The sequence below is a fragment of the Triticum urartu genome, chromosome 2, assembly GCF_003073215.2.
Source record: "Triticum urartu cultivar G1812 chromosome 2, Tu2.1, whole genome shotgun sequence".
Classification (NCBI taxonomy): Eukaryota; Viridiplantae; Streptophyta; class Magnoliopsida; order Poales; family Poaceae; genus Triticum; species Triticum urartu.
This window is the reverse complement of record NC_053023.1, coordinates 358849909-358859177: the sequence shown is the minus strand read 5'-3', so window position 1 is coordinate 358859177 and position 9269 is coordinate 358849909. Positions and strand designations below refer to the sequence as shown.

Sequence of the window (9269 nt, the reverse complement as noted above, 5' to 3'; positions counted from 1 at the left end):
TCGTGGTACATCTGGAGCGCGATCTCAAGCTCCAAGTTGGCTATTTCGTCAAAGATCACCAGCTCGAGGATGCGACGGCCATGTTCCTCTACTGCGCCCAGGTGAACACCTTGGCCAAGGAGGCGGTCGAGCCTACAGACCAGCACGTTGCCATCCAGCGGGCCGCGGAAAAGGCGAACGGTGGCACCCATGAGAACGGCGCGGCGGGTGTCCGGTGGAAGTACGGCGCGGCCGGCCTCTGGTGCAAGTACGGCGCTGAGGGCTGATACGTCTCCGTCGTATCTATAATTTTTTATTGTTCCATGACAATATTATTCAATTTTCATATACTATTGGCAACTTTTTATACTATTTTTGGGACTAACATATTGATCCAGTGCCCAGTGCCAGTTCTTGTTTGTTGCATGTTTTTTGTTTCGCAGAATATCCATATCAAACGGAATCCAAACGGGATAAAAATTGACGGAGATTTTTTTGGAATATATGTGATTTTTGCAAAGAAAAATCCATGCGAGACGATACCCGAGGGGGCCACGAGGCAGGGGGCGTGCCCCTGACCCTCGTGGCCACCCTATAAGGAAGTTTATGCCCTTCTTTCGCTGCAAGAAAGCTAATATCCGGATAGAGATCGTGTTAAAATTTCAGCCCAATCGGAGTTACGGATCTCCGGGAATATAAGAAACGGTGAAAGGGTAGAATCTGAGAACGTAGAAACAGAGAGAGACAGAGAGACATATCCAATCTCGGAGGGGCTCTCGCCCCTCCCATGCCATGGAGGCCAAGGACCAAAGGGGAAACCCTTCTCCCATCTAGGGAGGAGGTCAAGGAAGAAGAAGACGAAGGGGCCCCCTCTCCCCTTCTTTTCCGGTGGCGCCGGAACACTGCCGTGGCCATCATCATCATCATCACCGCGATCTACACCAACACCTCCGCCATCTTCACCAACATCTCCATCACCTTCCCCCCTCTATCTACAGCGGTCCACTCTCCCGCCACCCGCTGTACCCTCTACTTGAACATGGTGCTTTATGCTTCATATTATTATCCAATGATGTGTTGCCATCGTATGATGTCTGAGCAAATTTTCATTGTCCTATCGGTGGTTGATGAATTGCTATGATTGATTTAATTTGCTTGTGGTTATGTTGTTGTCCTTTGGTGCCCATCATATGAGCGCGCGCGTGGATCACACCATAGGGTTAGTTGTATGTTGATAGGACTATGTATTGGAGGGCAAGGGTGACAGAAACTTCATCCTAGCATAGAAATTGATGCATACGTGATTGAAGGGGGACCAATATATCTTAATGCTATGGTTGGGTTTTACCTTAATGAACGTTAGTAGTTGCGGATGCTTGCTAATAGTTCCAATCAGAAGTGCATAGAATTCCAAGTAAGGGATGAAACTTGCTATCGGTCTAGTAAAGTAGTCAATTTCTTAGGGCAATTTCGCAACTCCTACCACCACTTTTCCACACTCGCTATATTTACTTTATTGCTTCTTTACTTACAACAGCCCCTACCTTTTATTTACTTGCTCTTTATTATCTTGCAAACCTATCCAACAATACCTACAAAGTACTTCTAGTTTCATACTTGTTCTAGGTAAAGCGAACATCAAGCGTGCGTAGAGTTGTATCGGTGGTCGATAGAACTTGAGGGAATATTTGTTCTGCCTTTAGCTCCTCGTTGGGTTCGACACTCTTACTTATCGAAAACTGTTGTGATCCCCTATACTTGTGGGTTATCAAGACCTTTTTCTTGCGCCGTTGCCGGGGAGCAATAGCGTGGGGTGAATATTCTCGTGTGTGCTTGTTTGCTTTATCACTAAGTAATTTTTATTTGTTGTTATTAGTTGTTTTCTATCTTTAGTTATGGGTAGGAAACACAAAATACCAAAAAAATTAGTTGTACCTACTAAACCAATGGTTGAAGAACCACTCAAAATCTATCACACTACTGAAGCTTATTACTTGGATCGTCTTTGATCCCTAATTGCTCGTGCTGAAACCCCAACTAGATTAGTTGAGGGAAAATCTTTAGATGAGCATGCTTGTTATGTGCGAACCGAATATCTGAAAAAGGGAAAATTTTACTAGGTCAAATTCATTGTTTGCACTGCTATGCTTGGAATTTATGCGAAATATATGATATTACTTGTTGTTCTGAAAACCCTAAAAAACACCTTCCCTATCAATGTGAGTTTAGTGATAATGGAATCGTATCTTCGTATGCTAAGGGTGTTTATAGTTACTATGATGTTCAACAAATTGAAGAATTTGTTTCTTTTAAGGGTGCTTATGAAATTGCTTCTTTGATTGAAACGTATGATGCTACTCTTTACAAATCTGAAAAATTTTCCATACTTAAATATTGCTATGATAATTATGCTTCTAATGCCTATGTTGAACCAGATATTGAGGACTACCCCACTGTCCAAGAAGAGACTTATATTTTGCAAGAGTCTATGGAAGAAGAAATTGATGAAACTATGAGCTCATTGGATGAAAAAGATGAGGAGGAGAGCGAAGAACAAAAGGAGGAAGAGCGGATTAGCTACCCGTGCCCACCTTCTAATGAGAGTAACTGTTCAACTCATACATTGTTTAATTTCTCTTCGTGCTTACCGAAGGATGATTTCTATGATGATTATTATGATCCCGTTGATTCTCTTGAAATATCCCTTTTTGATGATGCTTGCTATGCTTGTGCCAAGATGCCAATATGAATTATGCTGATGGAGATGAACTTGCTATAGTTCCTTAAGTTAAACATGAAATTGTTGCTATTGCACCCATGCATGATAGTCCTATTATATTTTTGAATTCTCCCGACTACACTATATCAGAAAAGTTTGCACTTATTAAGGATTATATTGATGGGTTGCGTTTTACTATTACACATGATAATTTTGATAGATATAATATGCATGTGCTTTCTGCTCCTACTTGCAATTATTATGAGAGAGGAACTATATCTCCACCTCTCTATGTTTCCCACATGATAAAATTGCAAGAAATTGTTTATACTATGCATTGGCCTTTACTATATATGCAAGAATTGTTCTTTTATGACATGCCGATGCATAGGAAGAGAGTTAGACTTCGTCATTACATGATATATGTTGCTTTGTGCTCACTACTAAATTACAAATCATTGCTAATTAAAATTGGCTTTGATATACCTTGGGATCCGGGTGGATTCACTACTTGAGCACTATATGCCTAGCTTAATGGCTTTAAAGAAAGCGCTGCCAGGGAGACAACCCGGAAGTTTTAGAGAGTCATTTATTTCTGTTGAGTGCTTTCATATAGTTTTAAAACAACAAAAATAAAGAGGGGAATCCAAAACTTTTTCAAAAAGGAAAGTGAAAGTGAGAAAGACAAGCATTGTTGAAGTGGGAGAGCTCCTTGAACTTTGTTCATGCTCACGGCAACTTTGTGAATCTTGATTACAGAAAATTTTTAACAAAAATATTTATCCCCTTGTACAATTCTATTGTATTATAAAAATAATTTGCCAAGGTTTGACTTTAGGATGTTTACATTTGCTTGATGGTTTGTATGGTGCAGGACAGAAACTTTGGCTGTAGTGCGCGATTTTACATTTTCAGCTGGAACGTCAAATGGTGCTGATTATTTTTGCAATGTCTTTATATACAAATTTTTTATTTGTAATAATTTTGGTAGAATTTTTCAAGTATCATAAGTATGGTGAATGTTCAGATTATTACAGACTGTTCTGTTTTAGACAGATTCTGTTTTTGATGCATAGTTTGCTCGTTTTGATGAAACTATCAATTCATATCTGTGGATTAAGCCATGAAAAAGTTATATTACACTAGACACAATTCAAAAAAAAATATGAATTGGTTTGCAACAGTACTTAGAGTAGTGATTTGCTTTATTATACTAACGGATCTTACCAAGTTTTCTGTTGAAGTTTTGTATGGATGAAGTGTTCGATGATCGAGAAGGTCTCGATGTGAGAAGAAGGAAGAGAGGCAAGAGCTCAAGCTTGGGGATGCCCGAGGAACCCCAAGTAAATATTCAAGGAGACTCAAGTGTCCAAGCTTGGGGATGCCCCGAAAGGCATCCCCTCTTTCTTCAACAAATATCGGTATGTTTTCGGATTCGTTTCATTCATGTGATATGTGTAAATCTTGGAGTGTCTTTTGCATTTAGTTTTCATTTTTCTTTTATGCACCATGCTGGTATGATATAGTCCTTGGTTGGTTTTTAGAATGCTCATTGCACTTCACTTATATCTTTTGAGTATGGCTTTATAGAATGCTTCATGTGCTTCGCTTATATCATTTGAAGTTTGGATTGCCTGTTTCTCTTTACATAGAAAACCGCCATTTGTAGAATGCTCTTTTGCTTCACTTATATTTGTTAGAGCGTGGGCGTATCTTTTGTAGAAAGATTTAAACTCTCTTTCTTCACTTATATCTATTTAGAGAGATGACAGGAATTGGTCATTCACATGGTTAGTCATAAATTCCTACATAAAACATGTAAATCACTGAATATGATATGGTTGATTCCTTGCAATAGTTTTGCGATATAAAGATGGTGCACTACAACAAGAACCCCCCTTTGGCAACGCATCAATGTGTTGTCGTATGTCCATATAAGCGTTGCTAAGGTCTACACCAACAGATTAAAATGCGTTGCCGTTGGTGGCGTTGCAAAGGTCTACACCAACATATATACATGCGTTGGTAAACAACATAAATAAGTGTTGGAAGATAGCAACATATAGAGCTAGAGCACAACAACACTTCATATGTGTTGGTGGCTAGCCTAGAAAATGACCATTGTAATGCCTAGAAGAATTATCGTATTGCTTGGACAATTAATGGTATTTTGTATATTAGCATCCAGAACTTATTGCATTAATGTTGATAATGCATAGGAGACACAAACATAACAATGAGAAAGGTCACATATATTAAATCAACTTGATTGCTTTACAAAGAACATGATACACAGATTACAATATGTGAAACTATCTAGTAATAGTCTGATTCTCAACCTTGCACTGAACGACTCAGCCATCTAAACACATAGTGTTTGAAACATTGACCCTAAAAATTACATTCCAAAACATAATCTGAAACTATCTAGTAGTAGCTACCTTCTCGATCTTGTAATCAACTTCTGAGCCATGCATCATCTATTTATCTTGGCAATCTACAACAACAAAGAAATGAGAATAGCAAGGTACCATCAAAGAAAATCAATTAACAGGGAAGTAAAATTTAAACAAAAGAGCAACATATAAAGGTTGGAGGACATGTGATAGTTAATCTTACTATATGACTAATAATTTTGTTTTAGTGGTTATGTAAACCAAGAAACAGTTACTCCCGGAGGGAGTACCAAGTCAACACCCATAGTTTTTAGTTTTATATTATAGATCAGTACTCTGGAGTGTAGCAAGGGCAACATTCTTCTTTGGATTTCCCAAGCTAAGCAGGAACTGCAATAAGCATTAATATTGAAAAAAGTATGAGCAAATAAATTGTTGCTCAGCCATGTTGAATTCACACAATAGAGAAATGAGCATACCTTGTCTTTAGATGGATGATTGCATCTCCATATCATAGAGGAAGCTTCACTTTAAATGCAATATGTTGCTTCCCTAAACAGATTAGTTAAAGTTTCACTTCTCTGAACACCCAAGTCGAAGCAAGCACCAGAACAATATCCTTGTTTTGTAATCCAACATATATCATCACCTCTAAAGAGCTATGAAATATCATAATTTGATCACTTTTTACAGTCCCAGCCATAGCACTATGCTATATAGACGGAGAAAAGAGGGCCTTTTGAAAAGAGCGTCCTTATGTTAAACGAGTTAAACACCTTACAAAGAATATAATGAAGATACAGTGAGGTACATGCCAAAAACTATGTACATCGACAAATATAGCATCCTTGATTGCAAAGAAAGATCTGCAGTTCTCAAAACAATACATATAAATGTAGATATTTTCAAATTTCTAGAAGTACTTGACGTTGAGAGCTACAAAGCATGGATACGGCAAAATCTGCCGATTTGGTGTCCTAGTACAGCGGGATACGGCGACACGCTTGGATAAGCTGGGATACACGTATCCCGCAGCTTCCCATGATTCTTGAATTTAAAAAAATAGAAAAAAGCATCGATACGGCTGGGATACGTTGAGGGACTCCGGAGGCCCAATAATAGCCTCGGCACAATACAAACTCTCGTACGCACGCACGCCACATAACGAAGGACCTGCTGCTAACCAGTAGCGAACGCGCCGCCGCCACCTGGACTCGACCACCGCCCCTAGCAGCTTCTGCTCCCGGAGGCAACCACACTCGAGCAGGTAACCCCAAGGCCAACAACCTCTCCTCAACCTCTTCATCTTTGTGACATGATTTCCTTCAATTGAGAGGCTGCTAATTGCTTCCCCATGTTGTGCTCGCTTGAATGATTTCTACTTGTTTCTAGGGAGCATGGCATCAGGGAGCGCCACCCCCGGGGCCACCCGTCCGTGGGTGAGATTAAAGGACAGCCTGGTCCCTGGTGTTCGTAGATACGAACTATCCTCTGTGGGATCCAGACCCAGCAGTGTTTCATTGTTTTTTTCTGTTTTGACTCTGTATATTTCTTATTTATTTTATATATACTCACCGTATCCCCGAACGACTGTATTTGAAAAATAATGTATCCCGTGTCCTTGTATGCGTATCCCCGTCTTTCCGTCCCCGTGTCCGTGCTTTTTAGGTTGATAGAACATAATTCCCACAAAGCTAAATCAGGTGGTTCTATTAAATGATAACAAGTATGTTTTCACATGATTTTAATTTATATAGATGCTTGGGAATAAGACAAATCTGAATTATGAATACACAAACTTTTTCAACCTCGGTTTTTAAATTACATTGCAGATAATGTCATGTAAATCACCTACACGTTTACTACCCAGCTGGAATCATGCTGTCGTACCTCCTTTTGCAGAAGTAGCCCACTATATGCCTTGATCTTTCTCCCAAAGATGAATATGTAAGAAATTTTGGCACTGCAAAGAATGATGGATTCGCTTCATAAGTACTTGCAAGAACATTTAAGTTTTACATCTCTAAATCAGTGGATCATAAGTCATACCATAAGCACTAGCTAGTATCATCATTCTGAACCTGAGGATTTACGTGTTAAGAGAAAGAATAAACAGACAAATGTTGGCTGATGCGAAGTCAATTTCAGAACTAGCAAGGAGAGATGAAATAAAGGATTATGAAATAAAGATAAAGAGAAATAATAGGACGTAGAGATGCATGTGGGGCTTATCCATAGATTATTACAAGGAAATCAGTAAGGTTTCATAACACCGATAAGAAGATATTTGTTTTCTTTCTCAAAAAAAAATCATGATGTTGTACATAATAGTGGTCACCTATTAAATGATACTAGAAGGAATGGTTTTTATAAATAGTCAGAAACTAACAGCTAGGATATCCAGAGATACTATCTACTTATTCAATTGACAGTCTAATCATCTTCATGGATATATTAATTAATTATCCACACACATAGCTACATGAAAAATTAAAATCTAATGTATCACAAGATAGAACTATTTAGAAAAAGAGAACGCACACATTTTCCTGAATCAACACATACAGCCATGTGGTGAATCACTTGTATGCGTACACCCAGATGACTGAATTACCCCTAGGTAGCAGTATTTCTGTGCACATATGAGAATAGTGAGGAATACAAACCATGGAGTGGTGTAGCTGTCGGTGCAAGCCAGCGCCCACAAAGGCGGATCAGGCAAGTGATAAGGCAGCATTAATCATTGTCGTAATGGATGGCAAAGAATTATCCATGGCAAAATGCCATGCCACAAAGCCGCGGCAGGGCAAGAGCAGAGGGGAGGGGTGCCTTACTGAACCGTCACATCGGAGTCGAGGTAGCCAAGGTGGAACAGCGCCATCGAGCCTAGCCGGTAGCCGATCGCGTGTGGAAGTGGGATTGCTGGGCCGAGCACATGAGCTACAACAATGAACCGTCGCGCCGTGCAGAGGCGTGGAGGATGTCGTGGCGGTGGGGGTTGGGGGCGGGGCCAGAGGACAACAAGAGGGGGGACGAGCTGGTGAGGCGTGGTGAAGGGGAGCACCGGAGTTTCCTCGAATCAGAGGCGGCGGCGGCGTTGTGGTGGAGCTCGGGTGGGACATGTGAATCGGGGAGAGAGGTGGTGGGGAGATAAGAGATTGGGTTCTTTTTTTCCTGCTTGGCTGCGTGTTGGTTGCATGATATTTGGACCGAGGTGGATACAGGGAGGTTATCCTTCGTGGGGAGGTGGGAGGTTTGTTTAACTCAACGCATCTCGACTTTCGTTGCTAGATATGCGTTGTTATAGGTGGGTTTTTGTTGTAGTGGTGATATTAGATTCATGCTAGTGGGTAGTTGTGGATTAGTAGAAATACTTGTGTTGAGGTTTGTGATTCCCGTAGCATGCACGTATGGTGAACCGTTATGTAACGAAGTCGGAGCATGAGGTATTTATTGATTGTCTTCCTTATGAGTGGCGGTCGGGGATGAGCGATGGTCTTTTCCTACCAATCTATCCCCCTAGGAGCATGCGCGTAGTACTTTTTTTCAATGACTAATAGATTTTTGCAATAAGTATGTGAGTTCTTTATGACTAATGTTGAGTCCATGGATTATACGCACTCTCATCCCTCCATCATTGCTATCCTCTCTAGTATCGCGCAACTTTCGCCTGTACCATAAACCCACCACATACCTTCCTCAAATCAGCCACCATACCTACCTATCATGGCATTTCCATAGCCATTCCGAGATATATTTCCATGCAACTTCCATCATCATCATATACATGACTTGAACATTCATTGTCATATTGCTTTGCATGATCGTAAGATAGCTAGCATGATGTTTTCATGGCTTGTATGTTTTTCGATGTCATTGCTACGCTAGATCATTGCACATCCCGGTACACCGCCGGAGGCATTCATATAGAGTCATATCTTTCTTCTAGTATCGAGTTGTAAGTAAATAAAAGTGTGATGATCATCATTATTAGAGCATTGCCCTGGTGAGGAAAGGATGATGGAGACTATGATTCCCCCACAAGTCGAGATGAGACTCCGTACTTTAAAAATAAATAAAAGAGGCCAAAGAAGCCCAAATAAAAAAAGAGGCCAAAGAATCCCACCAAAAAAATAAAAAATGAGAGAAAAAGAGAGAAGGGGCAATGTTACTAT

At 40.2% G+C, this 9269-nt stretch overlaps 1 long non-coding RNA gene across 3 annotated transcripts; it reads right to left on the bottom strand.

The window, feature by feature from the left end:
* Positions 1–5164: 5164 nt before the first annotated feature.
* LOC125541546 lies at positions 5165–8094 on the bottom strand. Of its 3 annotated transcripts, none has more exons than XR_007297578.1 (4): positions 7929–8094; positions 6985–7057; positions 5574–5646; positions 5165–5195 (listed from the first exon to the last, which is right to left on the bottom strand). It is a non-coding gene; the product is annotated as an uncharacterized LOC125541546 (long non-coding RNA). The 3 variants fall into 3 exon arrangements; XR_007297580.1 differs by lacking the exon at positions 5165–5195 and adding an exon at positions 5408–5484; XR_007297579.1 differs by lacking the exon at positions 5165–5195 and having other exon boundaries at positions 5408–5646.
* Positions 8095–9269: the final 1175 nt, after the last annotated feature.